The sequence below is a fragment of the Aegilops tauschii genome, chromosome 3 (assembly GCF_002575655.3).
Source record: "Aegilops tauschii subsp. strangulata cultivar AL8/78 chromosome 3, Aet v6.0, whole genome shotgun sequence".
NCBI lineage: Eukaryota > Viridiplantae > Streptophyta > Magnoliopsida > Poales > Poaceae > Aegilops > Aegilops tauschii.
Window position 1 is genome coordinate 428,957,455 of NC_053037.3, and position 21,890 is coordinate 428,979,344.

The window sequence follows — 21,890 nt, forward strand, 5'->3', positions numbered from 1 at the left end:
CCGATGCGAACACGGCCTACTTCCAGGCCATAGCGAATGGTCGCCGCAGACGCAATACCATCCCCCTCCTTTGGGATGGCGCAACACTGCTGCAGTCCCCCTGCGACATTAGAGCCCATGTCGGTGGATTCTATAGGGCCCTTTTCTCAGCCGCTCCTCGGAGCGGCTTATCTCTGGCCCATGACTGCTGGTCCGGCCACCAGCGAGTCTCTGATGCGAAGAACGCGGCCCTTACGGCCCCCTTTTCTCCGAGGGCGAGGTCTGGGCCGCCATTAGCGGCATGAATCCCACCTCGGCCACGAGCCCTGATGGCCTCTCGGTGAAATTCTTCCAGACATTCTGGAATGTGATCAAACCTGAGATCATGGCCATCTTTGACGAGTTCTATGTTGGGTCCATCGACCTCGTGCGCCTCTACTACGGGATCATTTCGCTCATCCCAAAGGTTCCTGGGGCAGCCGACATCCACCAGTTTCGTCCGATCACGGTGATTAATGTGATCTTCCGGATTATGGCAAAAGGTTACGCTAATAGGGTGACCCTTCTTGCTGATCTCATTACCCACCCCAACAAATCCACCTTCATTCAAGGACGGTATATTCTGGATGGGGTGCTAGTCCTTCATGAAGTCCTGCACGATGTCTGATCCAAACACCTCAAGGCGGTCTTCCTGAAGATGATTTCCACAAGGCGTACAACACTGTTAGCTGGCCCTTCCTTCGGGAAGTTTTTCTCCGGAAAGGCTTCGACGAGCGATGGATCACCAGAGTGATGCAGATGGTCTCCTGCGGTCGCACTGCCATGAATATCAATGGGGAGATTGGCCCTTACTTCCCCACCCTTTGTGGGGTTAGACAAGGTGATCCTTTCTCCCCATTCTTGTTCAATATGGTTGTGGACGCGCTTGCCGCTATCTTGGACAAGGCCAAGACCGCGGGCCATATTCGTGGGATCACCCCTCACCTGGCCGGTGGCTCCGGGATCTCCATGCTCCAGTACGCCGACGACACCGTCATCATGGTCGAAGGCTCGGATGCGGACATCGCTAACCTGAAGTTCCTCCTCTGCTTCCAACAAATGTCTGGCCTCAAGATCAACTTCGACAAGAGTGATGTGATGGTAATGGGTTACTCCCCGGCAGAGGCCCTTAACATTGCTAACCGCCTCAACTGCCGCCTGGGCTCCTTCCCCACGACTTACTTGGCAATGCCTATTAGTGACTCACGGCTTACCGTTGCGGACTTGCGCCCAACGATGGCCAAGTTGCAAACCCGCATTGAGCCTTGGGAGGGTAGGTGGTTGTCGAAGGTGGCCCAGACGATTCTCATCAACTCCTCCCTCTCCAGCCTCCTCTTGTTCCTCATGAGCTTCTATAGCCTTCATGAGACTCTTCACCATGAGATCGCCCAAGTCCAATCTCGCTTCTATTGGGCTGGCGATAACAATAAGCAGAAGTACCATATGGTTAGCTCGACAGACATCTGCAAGCCCCGGGATCAAGGAGGCCTCGGTATCATGTGCTCTAAACGCATGAATATTGCCCTCCTCTCCCGTTGGCTCTGGCGCATTTCGCAAGGGCACGGCGGCCTTTGGTTAGACATCATCCGGAACAAGTACCTGCGCGGACAACCGCTCGCCTTCTGTCAAAGGTCCGGCGGCTCCCAGTTTTTGCAGTCGGTCATCCAACTGCTTCCCGTCCTCCGCATTGGGACCTCCATCTCTATCGGATCGGGCGCCGCGATGTTGTTCTGGTTTGACCGTTGGGAGGGAGACACCCCCTTCGCGGCTCGCTTCCCCGACCTCTTCTCCATCGCCATCGTTCCCTTGATCTCAGTTGAGAGGGCCCTTATTGACTTAGGGCACCTTGCTTTCCAGAGGCCATTTGGGCCTCCGGAAACCACTGCTTGGCAGGAGCTGCCTGATTGCGTCGCCCTCCATGAGTCGGTTGTGGACGCTGGCCCGGATGAGGTGTGGTGGCGTCTTGAGCCTTCGGGCCAATTCGCCACCAAGTCCCTCTACAGGGCCATTGCCCCCTCCTCCGCCCCTTCCCCCCTTACGGCAGTGTGGTCTATCCGCCTGCCACTGAAAATCCGGATATTCATGTGGCAATGGATTCGCGGACGGCTCCTGTTGGGGATATTACTACTGGGCGTAAACCGGCCAGGAAAGGTTGGGTTATCCTTATGAAGAGTTATTATACTTGAAGCCCATGAAGGCGGAGATAATGACGCTTTATGAAGGCCCAGGGCCCAAAGGAAAATTAAGACCTGTAGTCATAAACCGACATTGATATGCAAGCTTGTATTGTAAGGCAAGAATAGTAGAGACCGGGCCGGACACGTTTATGAGCCGGCCATGGAACCCTGTAAACCGACGGGCGTCAACCCATGTATATAAGGGGACGACCTGGCGGCGGTTTAGGGACAAGAGACAACAACTCGAGACTCAGGCAAAGCGTATTCGCTCCCTGGTCATCGAAACTCAAGCAATCCCACAACAACTGGATCGTAGGCTTTTACCTTCACCGCAAGGGGCCGAACCAGTATAAACGCTCTGTGTCCCTTGTCCGCTTAACCCCTTTAAGCTAACCCGTCGCAATGGCTCCACGACTAAGTCCTTTCTCTAGGACATGTGGCGTGACAAAACCACGACAGTTGGCGCCCACCGTGGGGCTGTCGCACGATGGTTTTGAGTTCTTAGAGGGCATCTTCAAAGGTCTCAAGGGTTACACTGTGGGCCGGATGACGAAGAGTCGTCGCGGCAACTCTACATCGACGACGCGGGTTGGGGCCCCGAGGCCGGCTCAATCGAGTACGGGTACCGGGTCCCCTTCGGCAGTATCCATGTTTTCATTGGCAAGATTGGCGAACCGGGACCTGAGTCGGACATCTGCACCGACATCATTGAGATGGCTCAGCGTGCAAGATCTGCCCGGATTAAGCCTGTCATGAAGCGTGCCTTCGTGGGAGTTATCCACGGAGGGGAATCTGAGGATAGATCGGAATCTGGTGGTGAAACCATCGTTTATTCCGGCGACGAGTCATCAACCGGAGAGACCGAGTCATTGTACCAGTTGCAAGATGGCCGGATTGGGGGCTGTTCCGATGGCGATAGTATTCTGGACCCCTTTGATCTGCCAAACCGGGTTGCGATCTTCATGGCCGGTACGCAGCCAGCGCTCCACTCTTCGACCGCGGCGGCGATGATTTCCGGATCAGCAGCGACGACGGCGGCCGGGGCAGGAGGCCCCGTGCGACCGCCGGCTCAGGTTTTATCTGATTTATTTGATGCTTTGGCGACACTGATGGCAAAGGTTAATCCGGCGAATCAAGATGAGCATAATGCGGAAATCGCGAAGGTGAAGGATCAGATAACTCAGGCCAAGGCCGATCTAGCAGCTGAGGACGCCAGGATGGCCGCGGAGCGGGCCGCATTAGATGCACAGGCTTACCGACTTATGTTGGATCAGAGCGCGTCAAACGACATTATGAGAAGAAGGTACCGATCTCACCTGCCGCTAGTTTATGAGGCCAAGAACCTCTTTAACACCCCAGGAGTGGGGACTAGTAATCCGCCAGTGGTAAACCGGACGGAGACACCTGGAACGGGGGCGTCGGTTCAGCCACATCCGACTGATCCACCCCGTCAGAACAACGTTTTGTCACAGCACGTCCCAACACCACCGGGTCATTACTCTAACCCGATGGATAACATTGTCGCTGCCGCTTCACGACTGGCAGCCCTCCCGATCGAAGGTGAGTCCCCAGTAGCGGTTGAAACGCGGCGGGCTAGGGAGCTCCTTCAGACGGCTTTGACTCAGCAGCAGGCTTATTCATATAGTCGCGAAAGGATCCCTTCTACTCTCTGCCCAAGCCGGAGTTACAGCAGGCATATCGAGGAACCGGCTGTATCGAGCAGCGCGCGAAACCGTAATCCGCCCCGTGGCCATAACCCGGCGGGTGGCGGTGCTGATGCTCAGGATGTGGTGGATCGTGCTAGGGCACGTCGAGAGGCCGAGTTAGTGGCGCAGCATGAGGCCCGCCAGCTTACTCCGGTTCGTCCAACCACGTCGGTGGAACCAGGAGTTACTTCCAGCTCTTTGGGAGTACCGTGTCTCGTCCCAGCGCTGTGCAACGTGCGTCTGCCCAAGGATTTCAAAGGCCCATGTAAGGTACCGAATTACACTGCCGATTTATCCCCCGAGTCGTGGATCGAAAGCTATGAGATGGCAATGGAGATGCTGGATGTGGATGATGCGGCGTGTGCTAAGTACTTCACCATGATGTTAGAAGGAACGGCTCGCACTTGGTTGAAAAACTTGCCAGCTAACTCCATTGGGTCATGGGCCGAGTTGAGGGCCTGGTTTATCCCGAATTTCAAGGATACATGCAAGCAACCCATGTCAATTGTGGACTTAGTTGCCTGTGTCCAGGAGGAAGGAAAATCAACAACCCGTTGGGTGCGCTAGGTTTCAGAGATTTTGCATTCATCGGACCGCATCAACGCTGATACAGCAGTTTTGACATTGGAAGGCAATTGCCGGTTTGCACCTCTGAAGTTGAAGTTCGGACGGCTCAAACGTCATTGTAATGACATGGGAACACTTATGGCAGCTCTGGTAAAGTATGCCGACTCTGATAGTACCAAGGACCCCGAGTCTGACGATGACAAGACAGGGAAGGGAAAGAAGAGCGGCAACACCAAGGGGCAGCAGCATAACCCGGCGGGTCATGGAAACAACGGTAAGCGTAAAGCGGGTAACAGTTTAGATTTTGTGGCTAATACCAGCGCGCAGGACAAGGGCCAGCGGCGTAAGGGTAAACCACCCCGGCGTGGTGGAGGGCCAAGTCCTAATCCGGAGCGCCTATCTTATCTGTTAAACCAACCTTGCCCAAAGCACGGGTCGCAGGACAAACCGGCTACGCACCTCTGGAAGGATTGTTATATCATGCAGGAGTTCAAAAATTCTGATTTTTTCGGTATGATCATGGAGCGGGCGGCGGTTCAGGTCTCGGATCTCACGACCCGGGTTACGGCGGAGGCAGTTCCGGTTCAGGTTTTCACGGTAATCAGAGCTGACATAGCAATCAAGGCAATCAGGGCAACCAAGGTGGTTATAATCATCAGGGCAATCAGCAGCAGGAGCAGCAGTCGGGTTATCAAAGCAACCTGAAGCAGTTGAATAGTGGGGGCAGTATCATGTCTTCACCACTAGCCTGTGCAAGTGTGATCAGAAGCTTCATAAAAGGGCAGTGAATTCCGTTGAACCGGCGGTGCCCCGTTACTTACGCTGGTCTGAGCAGCGATCGTGTGGAGTAGAGAGGATCATCCACCCCGGGTTGATAATCCGGGTCATCTGGCATTGGTGGTGGCGCCTCAGGTGGGAGGTTATAAGTTCACCAAGGTACTCATGGATGGGGGGAGTAGTATCAATATCCTTTATTACAAAACTTTCCGTCGCATGGGGTTAACAGATAAAAACCTTAAGCCATCCAATACAGTGTTCCATGGTGTGGTGCCTTGTAAATCGGCATATCCTGTTGGTAAGATAGCTCTGGAGGTGGCTTTCGGAGATGAGCATGACTCGAGATCAAAGACATTGACTTTTGAAGTGGTGAAAATCAAGAGCCCGTATCATGCCCTGTTTGGACGGCCGGCTTATGCTAAGTTTATGGCACGACCCTGTTATGTCTATCTGCAGCTCAAGATGCCGGGTCACAAGGGAACTATAACAGTGCATGGGAGCCGCAAGATCGCTTTGGAATGTGAAGAAGGTGATGCGGCTTATGCTGAGTCGGTTTGTGCAACAGAAGAGTTGAAGTTTTACAAAGATAATGTTGATCCGGCAGATATGACTTCATTGAAGAAACCAACTATAGAGCATGATCCGGCCTTGAAGTTTAAATCGGCTGATGAGACTAAGCTTGTTGATTTCGTTCCTGGCGATTCGTCCAAGCAGTTTAGCATCAGCGCTAATTTGGATCTGAAATAGGAAAGCGCGCTCATCGAGTTCATCCGTGAGAATCGGGACGTCTTTGCGTGGAAGCCTTCTGACATGCCAGGTGTACCGAGAGAACTCGCTGTGCACACTCTCAATGTTGATCCTAAGTATAAACCGGTCAAGCAATTTCTTCGCCGGTTCAATGAAGAAAGACACAAGGCTATTGGTGAGGAAGTTGCCAGGCTCTTGGCGGCTGGGTTTATCATCGAAGTGTTTCATCCTGAGTGGTTGGCTAATCCGGTGCTAGTACTCAAAAAGAACGGCACTTAGCGTATGTGTGTAGATTACACATATTTGAACAAGGCTTGTCCAGCAGATCCTTTTGCCCTCCCTCGTATCAATCAAATCATTGATGCTACGGCGGATTGCGAGCGTTTGAGTTTTCTGGACGCTTATTCTGGTTACCATCAGATCAAAATGGCAGTTAAGGACCAGGAGAAGACGGCTTTCATAACTCCCTTTGGAGCCTTCTGCTATGTATCTATGCCTTTTGGGCTCAAAAGTGCCCAGACGACTTATCAGCGCTGTGTGCAAAATTGTCTTCATGATCAGATCGGCCGCAATGTTCATGCCTATGTGGATGATATTGTGGTAAAGTCCAGAAAAGAGGAGACATTGATTGATGACTTGAAGGAGACCTTTGACAACCTTCGGGTTTATAAAATGATGCTTAATGCGGCCAAGTGTGTCTTTGGTGTACCGGAAGGCAGGCTCTTGGGCTTTCTGGTATCTAACAGGGGCATTGAAGCTAATCCGGAGAAGATCAAGGCTATAACTTCTTTGGCTAAACCGAAGTGTATCAATGATGTTCAACACCTGGCAGGCCGGATTGCCGCGTTGAGCCGGTTTATCAGTCGCCTTGGGGAGAAGGCCATCCCTTTATATCAGATGCTGAAAAAAACGGATAACTTCGTTTGGAGTAACGCCGCCAATGAAGCATTTGAGGAATTAAAGCGGCAGCTTGCTAATCCGCCGGTTCTTGCTGCTCCTATTGATAAGGAGCCATTGTTGCTATATGTGGCAGCTAACGCCCGGGCTGTTAGCGTGGCTATTGTGGTGGAGCGCAAGGAGGCTGGAAAGGAGTATCCGGTTCAACGGCCGGTTTATTATATCAGTGATACTTATTGAGTCCAAGCAAAGGTACCCACATTGGTAGAAGCTGGTGTATGGAGTTTTTATGGCAAGCCGGAAGCTTAAGCAATATTTCCAAGGTCATCCCACCACGGTGGTCAGCTCTGCTCCTTTGGGGGATATAATCCAGAACAGGGAAGCAACCGGCCGGATTGCTAAGTGGGCTATTGAGCTTGGGCCTCACGGGTTAAAATATATGCCCTGAACAGCGATCAAATCTCAGGCACTTCTGGATTTCATCAATGACTGGACAGAATTACACGCGCCAGAGGAGAAGCCGGATCATACTTATTGGACTATACATTTTGATGGGTCCAGGCAATTGGAGGGCTCGGGGGCTGGAGTCGTATTAACTTCCCCACGAGGTGATAAGTTTTGTTATGTTCTCCGTTTAATGTTCCCTTGCACTAACAATGCAGCTGAATATGAGGCCTTACTCCATGGTCTTCGGATGGCTAAGGAGATGAATCTAAGCCGAGTTAAGTGCTTCGGTGACTCGGACCTGGTGGCTCAACAAGTGTCCGGTACTTGGGATTCCAAGGACCCACTCATGGCAGCGTATCGTCGAGAGGTGGATATTGTTGCAGGTCACTTCAAAGGTTATCAAGTCGATCATGTGGACCGGCATAAGAATGAAGCGGCTGACGCTTTAAGCCGTTTGGGTTCCCAGCGTAAACCGGTTCCACCCAATGTTTTCCTGGATGTGCTGCATAATCCGTCCGTCAAGCTCCCTGGCGAAGAGGATTTAGCTGTTCCTGATCCGGAGGCTCAGTTGGTGGCGGCTCTTCATGTTATCCCGGATTGGACGGTTCCATATCTGGCGTATATGAACCGGGGCGAGTACTAGAGGATGAAACTTTGGCCAGGCAGATAATCCGGCGGTCAAAGTCCACGACTATTATCAATGGAGAGTTACACCATTGCAGTGTGACAGGGGCGTTTCAACGTTGTGTATCTCCTGAAGAAGGCCGTGAAATTTTGCGTGAGATCCACAAAGGAGATTGTGGTCACCACGCCGGTTCAAAATCTTTGGTAGCCAAGGCGTTTCGTCACGGTTTCTATTGGTTGACGGCTCATGCTGATCCCAAGGACTTGGTCAAAAGGTGTGATGGATGTCAAAAATTCTCAAGACGCGCTCATGTACCGGCTCAAGAATTGAGGATGATTCCAATTGGCCGTGTGCAACATGGGGGTTGGATATGGCTGGGCCCTTTAAGAGATCCAAGGACAAGAAGACCCACCTTTTGGTGGCAGTTGATAAGTTCACTAAGTGGGTGGAGGCAGAGCCAGTCAGTAAGTGTGACGCAGCTACGGCGGTTCAATTCCTCAAGAAGGTGATTTTCCGGTTTGGCTTTCCACACAGCATTATAACTGATAACGGTACCAATCTGTCCAAAGGAGCTATGAAGGAGTTCTGTCAACGTGAGCACATCCGGCTTGACGTATCATCCGTGGCTCACCCCCAGTCTAATGGTCAAGCGGAGAGAGCCAATCAGGAGATCTTGAGAGGCATCAAGCCCCGGCTTATGGTTCCTTTGCAACGGATGCCGGGTTGTTGGGTGGAGGAGTTGCCTTCTGTGTTATGGAGCATCAATACCACGCCCAACAGATCCACGGGTTACACGCCTTTTTTCATGGTTTATGGAGCGGAGGCGGTTCTCCCTAGTGACATCCGTCATGACTCGCCCCGTGTGGCGGCGTATGTCGAAGCTGATAATGAGAAGGCATGGCAGGAAACACTCAACCTGTTAGATGAGGAGTGTGACATTGCAGCGGCTCGTTCGGCGATTTACCAGCAGGATCTGCGTCGTTATCACAGCCGCCGGGTTAGAACCAGAACCTTTCAAGAAGGCGATCTGGTGCTCCGACTCATCCAGGATCAGACGGATATGCACAAGTTATCCCCCCCTTGGGAAGGACCCTTTGTGGTCAGCAAGAATCTGCATAACAGGTCATACTACCTAATCGATATTCGAGAACACAAGGACTCACGTAAATCGGAGGAGGAGACCCACCGGCCGTGGAATATTGCTCATCTTCGGCCTTACTATACTTGAGCCACAGGCTCTGCTCATGTACATAGTTATGACAATGTATATACTATGATTAATATAATAAACCGGATCCTCAGCTAAAGCGGGGTATCCGTTGTCTTTCTTATATCATGTGTGGTTACATGGGGGCTTCTGTTCATAAAGCGGCGTCCGGTTTACCCCTTGATTCAGCTTATCAAAGCTTTATATAAAAATCACTTGGGGGCTTGGTTGCATTTGAACCATAGCTACACCTCTTGATCAGCGCAATGCCACAATGTCACTTGGGGGCTTGGTCGTATTCGAACCATAGTCACACCTCTTGATCGGCTCAAAGCCAAATTACTCCGGGGCCAAAGAGAGTGTTGCAAAACAACAACTCAAACATAGCACCCACTGAGCACAGCTCAAAATGTTACTTGGGGATTCTTTGCTGTCGCAGTGAACAAATAATCTACACTCGTAATAGGCTATCAAGCCATGGCTTGGAAGCCTGGTGTATACACCTAAAACCCCGGGTTAGCCTGCCTTGTTAAGTAAGTCACTCCGCCCAGGTAAACCTGGTATGACCCATCGAACTTTGACAAGTTACTCTGATAAGACCCTGAACTTGTCAAGTTAAAATGATGATTGGTTAAGGATTGAGGACCATCTTAAAAGGCTTTGTAAAATGGTTTAACTCAGTGGCCTGGCAGCCCATGAAAAGCCTCGAATTTGGGGCCTGGCGGCCCGTGAAAAGCCTCGACTACAAGTGTTTCATCTGCTTTTGCTTGCTAAGTTTTTTCTCCTTTGATGAGATTTCTAATGTTTTGATAAACCGGCGTTCATTAACCCGGCTTGACTTTCAACTACAAGTTGTCAGTATATCATCAGTTATAATCCGGAGCCTATCAGCCCGGTCTGGTTTTGACTATAAGTCGCCAGGATTGAAAGTGGATAAACCGGTTTTTATCAACCCGGAACGGTTTTATTATAAACCGGCGTCATCTGTCAGGAGTTGTTATTACTCCAGATTCGGGTTATCACCCTCATTACAACAGTTGGTCGGCCAACATTATGACTCAAGGTCTCAGGTATCAATTATTTTCATATTTGATTATCTTTTCACAAGCCTTGGTTATAAACCCTAGCTATATGTCTGGGCATCATAACCCGTCCGGCGGTAAACCGCCAGGACGCTATCAACTTCTTGTGTGCAGGCATAGATTGAGTAAATCACTACGGACTTTGAGCACAATATGTTTAAAGCATGGCGGATTAACAAGTGTCAGGCACAAATAAATATGCACGAAGGCATAATATACCAAGTGTTTTAACTAGCCTATTACAAGGCGTTTCAGTGCCCAAAAGGATAATTGTTTCTCAATAAGCATTGCAACACGTGGAAGACTAAACCGGCCTCCGGATCATGATTGGTCTCCAGTTTGACCTGACAGCTGCGGATCATCTTACACCGGTTCATCCTCTTCGTCTCTACCCAGCGGCTGGAAGTCAATAGTTATCCAGTCGATCCCAGTTAGGGCTTGGAACACAGCTTCGTCGCTTATAAGGGTGGACGGTTCAATGTCAGGGGCATAGGTATGCTTACGAATTGGCGGGATGAGATTTTGAACCTCTGGAGTTGGTGCAGCAACCCGTTTGTTCTAGACGTCATAACTCGCCTGATAATGTGAAAGATCAACTTCTTCAGCTAATTGGCAAGCCAGTGGACGTATTTCCCGGTTTATGGCTCGAAGGTCCTCATTTCCGAATTCTGATCCGTCTTCTTTTAACCTCGGATAGCCTTTGCTAACCTCCTCTGGATCAAGGTCAGGCACCCATGCCTTTCCCGGGTTAGTGCGGTCAGAGCACCAGCCATTGCAGCAGATCTCTTTAGTTCTTCTACCAGGGCAGGCAGCATAGACAGCCTTTCTAAGGTATCCTTGATTAATGTTGGGGGCAGTTTATTGTGAGAAGCAGTGCAGATGAGTCGTTGCGCACCGGTATACAACTGCTCTATCAGAGTGTAGGCAGCCTTCAACTTCTTCAGTACGTCAGAGCCCAGATGACTAATGCGAGTTCCTGCATCATTACAAACGTCAGTAAACCGGCACCGTATGAGATGATATGTTGAAAATGTAAAGCAAGGATGTTTACCGAATACAGCAGCAGTCATGGCATGTATCTGCCGCTTTACGCCAGTCAGCTCATCTACCACCGGTTTAAGAGCGGCTTCTGCGTCCTCAGCTCTTTTTTGTAAAGCGGATTTTTCTGTGTTCCAATCCGCCCGCTCCTTGTTGAAACTCTCCTTCAGCTTTTCCATAGCGGCCAAGGCACTAGTCAGCTCATCTTTTGCTTTGGAGGTTTCGGCTTGCTGGGACTTGATGTTCTCTTGCAGATCAGTGGTTTGAGCTTCCTTTTTGCTCATCTCATCCTATAAGAGACAGTCGTCTAATGAGTTGGTAGTACATATTTGAAGTACCAAGCACATAACAAGTTATGCCCTTGATACTTGGGGGCTAATGCATATTTGCTCCTTATCAGAAATTTCTAATAAGTCCCAAGCACAATACAAGTATTACTCTTGGCACTTGGGGGCTAATGTATATTTGCTCAACATGACATGGTGGATATTCTTTTACACGAGTGCCGGTTCATCTTCATAAGATAAACCGGCCCTCGGAGACTAAGCATGCACAATTGAGATATTACAAAAGTTCCGTTTCAGATTGGTATCATAAACCGTCACTTGGGGGCTACTGGAGTTGATAAATTGCAATTGGACATAAGAGAAAAACAGTTATGTTACCTCATATCGCTCTTTCATCAAGTTTACCAAACCGGCTTCATAGTCGCGGCTGGTGTACAGACGGTTCAAGAAGCCAGAATGATTGTCTTGAGCATTGAGATGGGCATAGCTTGACAAATCGGCGTTCCATTTGCCTTTGCCGATAGCAGAAAGCTCGTCCTTGGCAGTATGCTTTGATAAAGAGAGAGGATTGCCAGGAGTGGTGTGGCCAATGCCAGCAATCATGATATCATCCTCTTTATCATCAGCAGCCTTTACTGGAGTTGGCGGTTTGTCAGTATCCTTAGCTGGACTGACCGGTTTATCATCCGTTCGGACAGGGCTGGTTGGCTTGTCAGCATGGCTTGTGGTGTCAACTTCTACTTGTTCAGCAAAGAAGTCATGGTCTTGAGGCGGCGGATCATTAAGCATGGCGTCAGCATTGGTTTCTTCAGGATCTGGAGCCTTTTCCGGTTCAACAACCACATTATCGTCAGCCGGTTTAGTTAACCGAGCCTTCTTGCTGGGTCTTGGCTTGGCACTGAGAGAAACAAATATAAAAGGTCAAGATATTGTGTCAAGCATAAGGCATTGAAAATAAAAATTAAAGGTATGACTCACCCAGGAACCGTTTTGAGGGGTGGAAGCTTTGTGGCTGATGACTCGCCAGACGATGAGTGGGAAGTACCCTGATAATTTGAATCAGACGGGTTAAGAGGCTGATGAAAACAACTCGCCTTGGGGCAAGAAGTGTCAAGAGTGTAAGAGACCTCTGATCGGCGTTTCCGAACCGGAGTATTCGGTAAACCCGCGGAGGTAACTACCTGGCCACTGTGCCGGGTTGTGCGGCAAGCTTCGTGTTGCTGCGTCTTCAAAAGAAAGTTTGGGTCCAAGTAAGCAAGGGGGTGAGAAAATTTTACTTTCCGGTTTGCTCGACGGATTTTTGATGTTGGCAGAGGATCTGAATCGGAGGAAAGAATGATTACCTCTACGTCATCAGCTTGACTGCCTTCAGCGTCGTCCTGATAATAGTCATTGTCAATGAGGTGTATAAAAAATGAACCAAGAGAGTCAAGTTCTACCTCTGAGTCCGAATTAGCTACATCGGCATCAGCATTTGGTTCGGAAGACACAGTGGTCCTTTTCTTGGCAGGTTTTTTAACAACCTTGGTCTTCGGGCGAACTGGCTTTGCCGGGTTTTCTTGCGGTTTTGCCCGTTTAACCTGTGGTTTTTTCTTCCAGAACGGATCATCACCCTGGCAAAGATGAACAAAATTTTGAGAGAATATTTCAAGGGATTAAGCTGAACAAAATTTCAAGGGGGGGTCATATGATTCTTACAGCTGGCGGTTTGTTGGAGGTGCAGAAAGGACTTAATCCGGTCTGGCTAAAGACAGCCTCCGGTTCATTCAGTATCTTCTTCACAGCTTCAGTAACTTTAGTTTCTGTGAGCTGAATATTAACATGTCATTGAGCGTCGGTCAGACTCCCTGTGTATTCACACAGCAAATCAGGGCGCCGGCTTAAGGGCGGAATGCTCCAGTTTATCCAACAGTGAGCAAAATCAACACCTGTTAACCCGTTTGCCATAAAAGCTCTGAGCTTTGACAGTTGAGGAGCATAAGTGGACCTTTCCTTTGCGGTCAATCGCTGAGGAAAGGGATGTGTATTGCTGAGACGGTGAGGGCGATAACCCGACAGCTGGTTTTCATCAGTAGGAGATGTATCTTTGCAGTAAAACCAAGTCTGACTTCAGTCCTTGGGGTGACTATGAAGCTTGGCGTGAGGGACGATGACGTCCTTCCTCTTTTGAATTGCCATTCCACCAAGCTCGGTGTTGTTGGGGAACGTAGTAATTTCAAAAAAAAATCCTACGCACACACAGGATCATGGTGATGCATAGCAACGAGAGGGGAGAATGTGTCCACGTACCCTCGTAGACCGAAAGCGGAAGCGTTAGCACAATGCGGTTGATGTAATCGTACGTCTTCACGATCCGACCGATCCAAGTACCGAACGTACGGCACCTCCGAGTTCAGCACACGTTCAGCTCGATGACGTCCCTCGAACTCCGATCCAGCCGAGCTTTGAGGGAGAGTTCCGTCAGCACGACGGCGTGGTGACGATGATGATGTTCTACCGACGCAGGGCTTCGCCTAAGCACCGCTATGATATTATCGAGGTGGATTATGGTGGAGGGGGCACCGCACACGGCTAAGAGATCAAGAGATCAATTGTTGTGTCTATGGGGTGCCCCTGCCCCCGTATATAAAGGAGCAAGGGGGGAGGTGGCCGGCCAAGGAGGAGGGCGCGCCAAGGAGGGAGTCCTACTCCCACCGGGAGTAGGACTCCTTCTTTCCTTGTTGGAGTAGGAGAGAAGGAAAGAGGGGGAGAGGGAGAAGGAAAAGGGGGCTGCACCCCTTGTCCAATTCGGACCAGAGGGGGGGGCGCCTCCTTCCTTTTGGCCTCTCTCCTCTATTCCCGTATGGCCCAATAAGGCCCAATACTTCTCCCCGGCGAATTCCCGTAACTCTCCGGTACTCCGATAAATACCCGAATCACTCGGAACCTTTCCGAAGTCCGAATATAGTCGTCCAATATATCGATCTTTACGTCTCGGCCATTTCGAGACTCCTCGTCATGTCCCTGATCTCATCCGGGACTCCGAACTCCTTCGGTACATCAAAACACATAAACTCATAATATAACCGTCATCTAACTTTAAGCGTGCGGACCCTACAGGTTCGAGAACTATGTAGACATGACCAAGACACGTCTCCGGTCAATAACCAATAGCGGAACCTGGATGCTCATATTGGCTCCCACATATTCTACGAAAATCTTTATCGGTCAAACCACATAACAACATACGTTGTTCCCTTTGTCATCGGTATGTTACTTGCCCGAGATTCGATCGTCGGTATCTCAATACCTAGTTCAATCTCGTTACCGGCAAGTCTCTTTACTCGTTCCGTAATACATCATATCGCAACTAACTCATTAGTTACAATGCTTGCAAGGCTTTTAGTGATGTGCATTACTGAGTGGGCCTAGAGATACCTCTCCGACAATCGGAGTGACAAATCGTAATCTCGAAATACGCCAACCCAACAAGTACCTTTGGAAGCACCTATAGAGCACCTTTATAATCACCCAGTTACGTTGTGACGTTTGGTAGCACACAAAGTGTTCCTCCGGTAAACGGGAGTTGCATAATCTCATAGTCATAGGAACATGTATAAATTATGAAGAAAGCAATAGCAGAATACTAAACGATCGTGTGCTAAGCTAACGGAATGGGTCAAGTCAATCACATCATTCTCCTAATGATATGATCCCATTAATCAAATGACAACTCATGTATATGGCTAGGAAACATAACCATCTTTGATCAACGAGCTAGTCAAGTAGAGGCATACTAGTGACACTCTATTTGTCTACGTATTCACACATGTATCATGTTTCTGGTTAATACAATTCTAGCATGAATAATAAATATTTATCATGATATAAGGAAATAAATAATAACTTTATTATTGCCTCTAGGGCATATTTCCTTCAGTCTCCCACTTGCACTAGAGTCAATAATCTAGTTCACATCGCCATGTGATTTAACATCAATAGTTCACATCACCATGTGATTAACACCCATAGTTCACATCGTCATGTGACCAACACCCAAAGGGTTTACTAGAGTCAATAATCTAGTTCACATCACTCTGTGATTAACACCCAAAGAGTACTAAGGTGTGATCATGTTTTGCTTGTGAGATAATTTTAGTCAACGGGTCTGTCACATTCAGATCCGTAAGTATTTTGCAAATTTCTATGTCTACAATGCTCTGCACGGAGCTACTCTAGCTAATTGCTCCCACTTTTAATATGTATCTAGACCGAGACTTAGAGTCATCTAGATTAGTGTCAAAACTTGCATCGACATAACCCTTTACGACGAACCTTTTGTCACATCCATAATCGAGAAACATATCCTTATTCCAGTAAGGATAATTTTGACCGCTGTCCAGTGATCTACTCCTAGATCACTATTGTACTCCCTTGCCAAAATCAGTGTAGGGTATACAATAGATCTGGTACACAGGATGACATACTTTATGGAACCTATGGCCGAGGCATAGGGAATGACTTTCATTCTTTTTCTATCTTCTGCCGTGGTCGGGCTTTGAGTCTTACTCAATTTCACACCTTGTAACATAGGCAAGAAACTCTTTCTTTGACTGTTCCATTTTGAACCACTTCAAAATCTTGTTAAGGTATGTACTCATTGAAAAAACTTATCAAGCGTCTTGCTCTATCTCTATAGATCTTGATGCTCAATATGTAAGCAGCTTCACCGAGGTCTTTCTTTGAAAAACTCCTTTCAAACACTCCTTTATGCTTTGCAGAATAATTCTACATTATTTCTGATCAACAATATGTCATTCACATATACTTATCAGAAATGATGTAGTGCTCCCACTCACTTTCTTGTAAATACAGGCTTCACCGCAAGTCTGTATAAAACTATATCCTTTGATCAACTTATCAACGCGTATATTCCAACTCCGAGATGCTTGCACCAGTCCATAGATGGATCGCTGGAGCTTGCATATTTTGTTAGCACCTTTAGGATTCACAAAACCTTCTGGTTGCATCATATACAACTTTTCTTTAATAAATCCATTAAGGAATGCAGTTTTGTTTATCCATTTGCCAGATTTCATAAAATGTGGCAATTGCTAACATGATTCGGACAGACTTAAGCATAGATACGAGTGAGAAACTCTCATCGTAGTCAACACCTTAAACTTGTCGAAAACCTTTTGCGACAATTCTAGCTTTGTAGATAGTAACACTACTATCAGCGTCCGTCTTCCTCTTGAAGATCCATTTAATCTCAATGGCTCGCCGATCATTGGGCAAGTCAATCAAAGTCCATACTTTGTTCTCATACATGGATCTCATCTCAGATTTCATGGCCTCAAGCCATTTTGCGGAATCTGGGCTCACCATCGCTTCTTCATAGTTCGTAGGTTCGTCATGGTCTAGTAACATAACCTCCAGAACAGGATTACCATACCACCCTGGTGCGGATCTTACTCTGGTTGACCTACGAGGTTCAGTAATAACTTGATCTGAAGTTCCATGATCATCATCATTAACTTCCTCATTAATTGGTATAGGCGTCACAGAAACTGGTTTCTGTGATGAACTACTTTCCAATAAGGGAGCAGGTACAATTACCTCATCAAGTTCTACTTTCCTCCCACTCACTTCTTTCGAGAGAAACTCCTTCTCTAGAAAGGATCCATTCTTAGCAACGAATGTCTTGCCTTCGGATCTGTGATAGAAGGTGTACCCAACTGTCTCCTTTGGGTATCCTATGAAGACACATTTCTCCGATTTGGGTTTGAGCTTATCAGGATGAAACTTTTTCACATAAGCATCGCAACCCCAAACTTTAAGAAACAACAACTTTGGTTTCTTGCCAAACCACAGTTCATAAGATGTCGTCTCAACGGATTTAGATGGTACCCTATTTAACGTGAATGTAGTTGTCTCTAATGCATAACCCCAAAACGATAGTGGTAGATCGGTAAGAGACATCATATATCGCACCATATCTAATAAAGTATGGTTACGATGTTCGGACACACCATTACACTGTGGTGTTCCAGGTGGCGTGAGTAGTGAAACTATTTCACATTGTTTTTACTGAAGGCCAAACTCGTAACTCAAATACTCTTCTCCACGATCAGATCGTAAAAACTTTATTTTCTTGTTACGATGATTTTCCACTTCACTCTGAAATTATATGAACTTTTCAAATGTTTCAGACTTCTGTTTCATTAAGTAGATATACCCATATCTGCTCAAATCATCTGTGAAGGTAAGAAAATAATGATACCTGCTACGAGCCTCAATATTCATCGGACCACATACATCTGTATGTATGATTTCCAACAAATCTGTTGCTCTCTCCATAGTTCCGGAGAACGGCGTTTTAGTCATCTTGCCCATGAGGCACGGTTCGCAAGCATCAAGTGATTCATAATCAAGTGATTCCAAAATCCCATCAGTATGGAGTTTCTTCATGCGCTTTACACCAATATGACCTAAACGGCAGTGCCACAAATAAGTTGCACTATCATTATTAACTTTGCATCTTTTGGCTTCATTATTATGAATATGTGTATCACTACGATCGAGATCCAACAAACCATTTTATTGGGTGTATGACCATAGAAGGTTTTATTCATGTAAACAGAACAACAATTATTCTCTAATTTAAATGAATAACCGTATTGCAACAAACATGATCAAATCATATTCATGCTCAACGCAAACACCAAATAACACTTATTTAGTTTCAACACTAATCCCAAAAGTATAGGGAGTGTGCGATGATGATCATATCAATCTTGGAACTACTTCCAACACACATCGTCACCTTGCCTTTTACTAGTCTCTGTTTATTCTGCAACTCCCGTTTCGAGTTACTACTCTTAGCAACTGAACCAGTATCAAATGCCGAGGGGTTGCTATAACACTAGTAAGTACACATCAATAACATGTATATCCAATATACCTTTGTTCACTTTGCCATCCTTCTTATCCACCAAATACTTGGGGGCAGTTCCGCTTCCAGTGACCAGCCCTTTGCAGTAAAAGCACTTAGTCTCAGGCTTAGGTACAGACTTGGGCTTCTTCACTTGAGTAGCAACTTGCTTGCCGTTCTTCTTGAAGTTCCCCTTCTATCCCTTTGCCCTTTTCTTGAAACTAGTGGTCTTGTTAACCATCAACACTTGATGCTCTTTCTTGATTTCTACCTTCGTCGATTTCAGCATCGCGAAGAGCTCAGGAATTACTTTCGTCACCCCTTACATACTATAGTTCATCACGAAGTTCTACTAACTTGGTGATGGTGACTAGAGAATTCTGTCAATCACTATTTTATCTGGAAGATTAACTCCCACTTGATTCAAGCGATTGTAGTACCCAGACAATCTGAGCACATGCTCACTGCTTGAGCTATTCTCCTCCATCTTTTAGCTATAGAACTTGTTGGAGACTTCATATCTCTCAACTCGGGTATTTGCTTGAAATATTAACTTCAACTCCTGGAACATCTCATATGGTCCATGACGTTCAAAACGTCTTTGAAGTCCCGATTCTAAGCCGTTAAGCATGGTGCACTAAACTATCAAGTAGTCATCATATTGAGCTAGCCAAACGTTCATAACGTCTGCAGTGCTCCTGCAATAGGTCTGTCACCTAGCGGTGCATCAAGGAAATAATTCTTCTGTGCAGCAATGAGGATAATCCTCAGATCACGGATCCAATCCGCATCTTTGCTACTAACATCTTTCAACATAATTTTCTCGAGGAACATATCAAAAATAAACACAGGGAAGCAACAACGCGAGCTATTGATCTACAACATAATTTGCAAAAATACTATTAGGACTAAGTTCATGATAAATTTAAGTTCAATTAATCATATTACTTAAGAACTCCCACTTAGATAGACATCCCTCTAATCCTCTAAGTGATTAAGTGATCCATATCAACTAAACCATGTCCGATCATCACGTGAGATGGAGTAGTTTCAACGGTGAACATCACTATGTTGATCATATCTACTATATGATTCACGCTCGAGCTTTCGGTCTCCGTGTTCCGAGGCCATATCTGTTATATGCTAGGCTCGTCAAGCTTAACCTGAGTATTCCGCGTGTGCAACTGTTTTGCACCCGTTGTATTTGAACGTAGAGCCTATCACACCCGATCATCACGTGGTGTCTCAGCACGAAGAACTTTCGCAACGGTGCATACTCACGGAGAACACTTATACCTTGATAATTTAGTGAGAGATCATCTTATAATGCTACCGTCAATCAAAGCAAGATAAGATGCATAAAAGATAAACATCACATGCAATCAATATAAGTGATATGATATGGCCATCATCATCTCGTGCTTGTGATGTCCATCTCCGAAGCACCGTCATGATCACCATCGTCACCGGCGCGACACCTTGATCTCCATCGTAGCATCGTTGTCGTCTCGCCAATCTTATGCTTCTAGAGTATCGCTACCGCTTAGTGATAAAGTAAAGCATTACAGGGCGATTGCATTGCATACAATAAAGCCACAACCATATGGCTCCTGCCAGTTGCCGATAACTCGGTTACAAAACATGATCATCTCATACAATAAAATTTAGCATCATGTCTTGACCATATCAAATCACAACATGCCCTGCAAAAATAAGTTAGACGTCCTCTACTTTGTTGTTGCAAATTTTACGTGGCTGCTATGGGCTTAGCAAGAACCGTTCTCACCTACGCATCAAAACCACAATGATAGTTTGTCAAGTTGGTGTTGTTTTAACCTTCGCAAGGACCGAGCGTAGCCACACTCGGTTCAACTAAAGTTGGAGAAACTGACACCCGCCAGCCACCTATGTGCAAAGCACGTCGGTAGAACCAGTCTCGCGTAAGCGTACGCGTAATGTCGGTCCGGGCCGCTTCATCCAACAATACCGCCGAACCAAAGTATGACATGCTGGTAAGCAGTATGACTTATATCGCCCACAACTCACTTGTGTTCTACACGTGCATATGACATCTACGCATAAAACCAGGCTCGGATGCCACTGTTGGGGAACGTAGTAATTTCAAAAAAAATTCCTACGCACACACAGGATCATGGTGATGCATAGCAACGAGAGGGGAGAATGTGTCCACGTACCCTCGTAGACCGAAAGCGGAAGCGTTAGCACAACGCGGTTGATGTAGTCATACGTCTTCACGATCGGACCGATCCAAGTACCGAACGTACGGCACCTCCGAGTTCAGCACACGTTCAGCTCGATGACGTCCCTCGAACTCCGATCCAGCCGAGCTTTGAGGGAGAGTTCCGTCAGTACGACGGCGTGGTGACGATGATGATATTCTACCGACGCAGGGCTTCGCCTAAGCACCGCTACGATATTATCGAGGTGGATTATGGTGGAGGGGGGCACCGCACACGGCTAAGAGATCAAGAGATCAATTGTTGTGTCTATGGGGTGCCCCCTGCCCCCGTATATAAAGGAGCAAGGGGGGAGGCGACCGGCCAAGGAGGAGGGCGTGCCAAGGGGGGGAGTCCTACTCCCACCAGGAGTAGGACTCCTCCTTTCCTTGTTGGAGTAGGAGAGAAGGAAAGAGGGGGAGAGGGAGAAGGAAAAGGGGGCTGCATCCCTTGTCCAATTCGGACCAGAGGGGGGTGCGCGCCTCCTTCCTTTTGGCCTCTCTCCTCTATTCCCGTATGGCCCAATAAGGCCCAATACTTCTCCCCGGCGAATTCCCGTAACTCTCCGGTACTCCGATAAATACCCGAATCACTCGGAACCTTTCCGATAAATCTGATTTGTTTGGGGAAAACTTTGGCAAATGCTTTGAGTTCTTGAAATTTTTCATCACGAAATGACATTCGTGAAAGTCATGGCAAAAATATATATCAAAATGAGCTCTCCAAAATGCTTTAAAAAACATTTTTGGAGCATCAATTTTATTTGTTTTGCCACAATTTCATGACAAACTTTTGCAAGCACACAAAACATTAAGTTTCAGGAAAAAAAAAATCAGTAAGGAGACATACACTACTGCTCTGCAAGCGCAGGCCGGTTCGCCCCGGTTAGAGCAAGTCTAGCAGCTGCATCACATGCCTGCATGGAATGGTAAATGCATGGTTGGCGACGTTGTGGACATTTTCCACAGAAAGACCAAGTCGGCGAGGAGCAGAGACACTGTTCCCATGCAACATTCAACGGTCAACCTTGCTAGCTTGTCCCCATGCACAGGATCAGCACACCGGCACCGCGAAATCTCGAAGGCCGATCAGACCACCGACACCGCAAAAATCCATCGACGTCGCCGGTCAGACGCTTCAGCTGTCCGGTCCAAGTTTGCGTCCA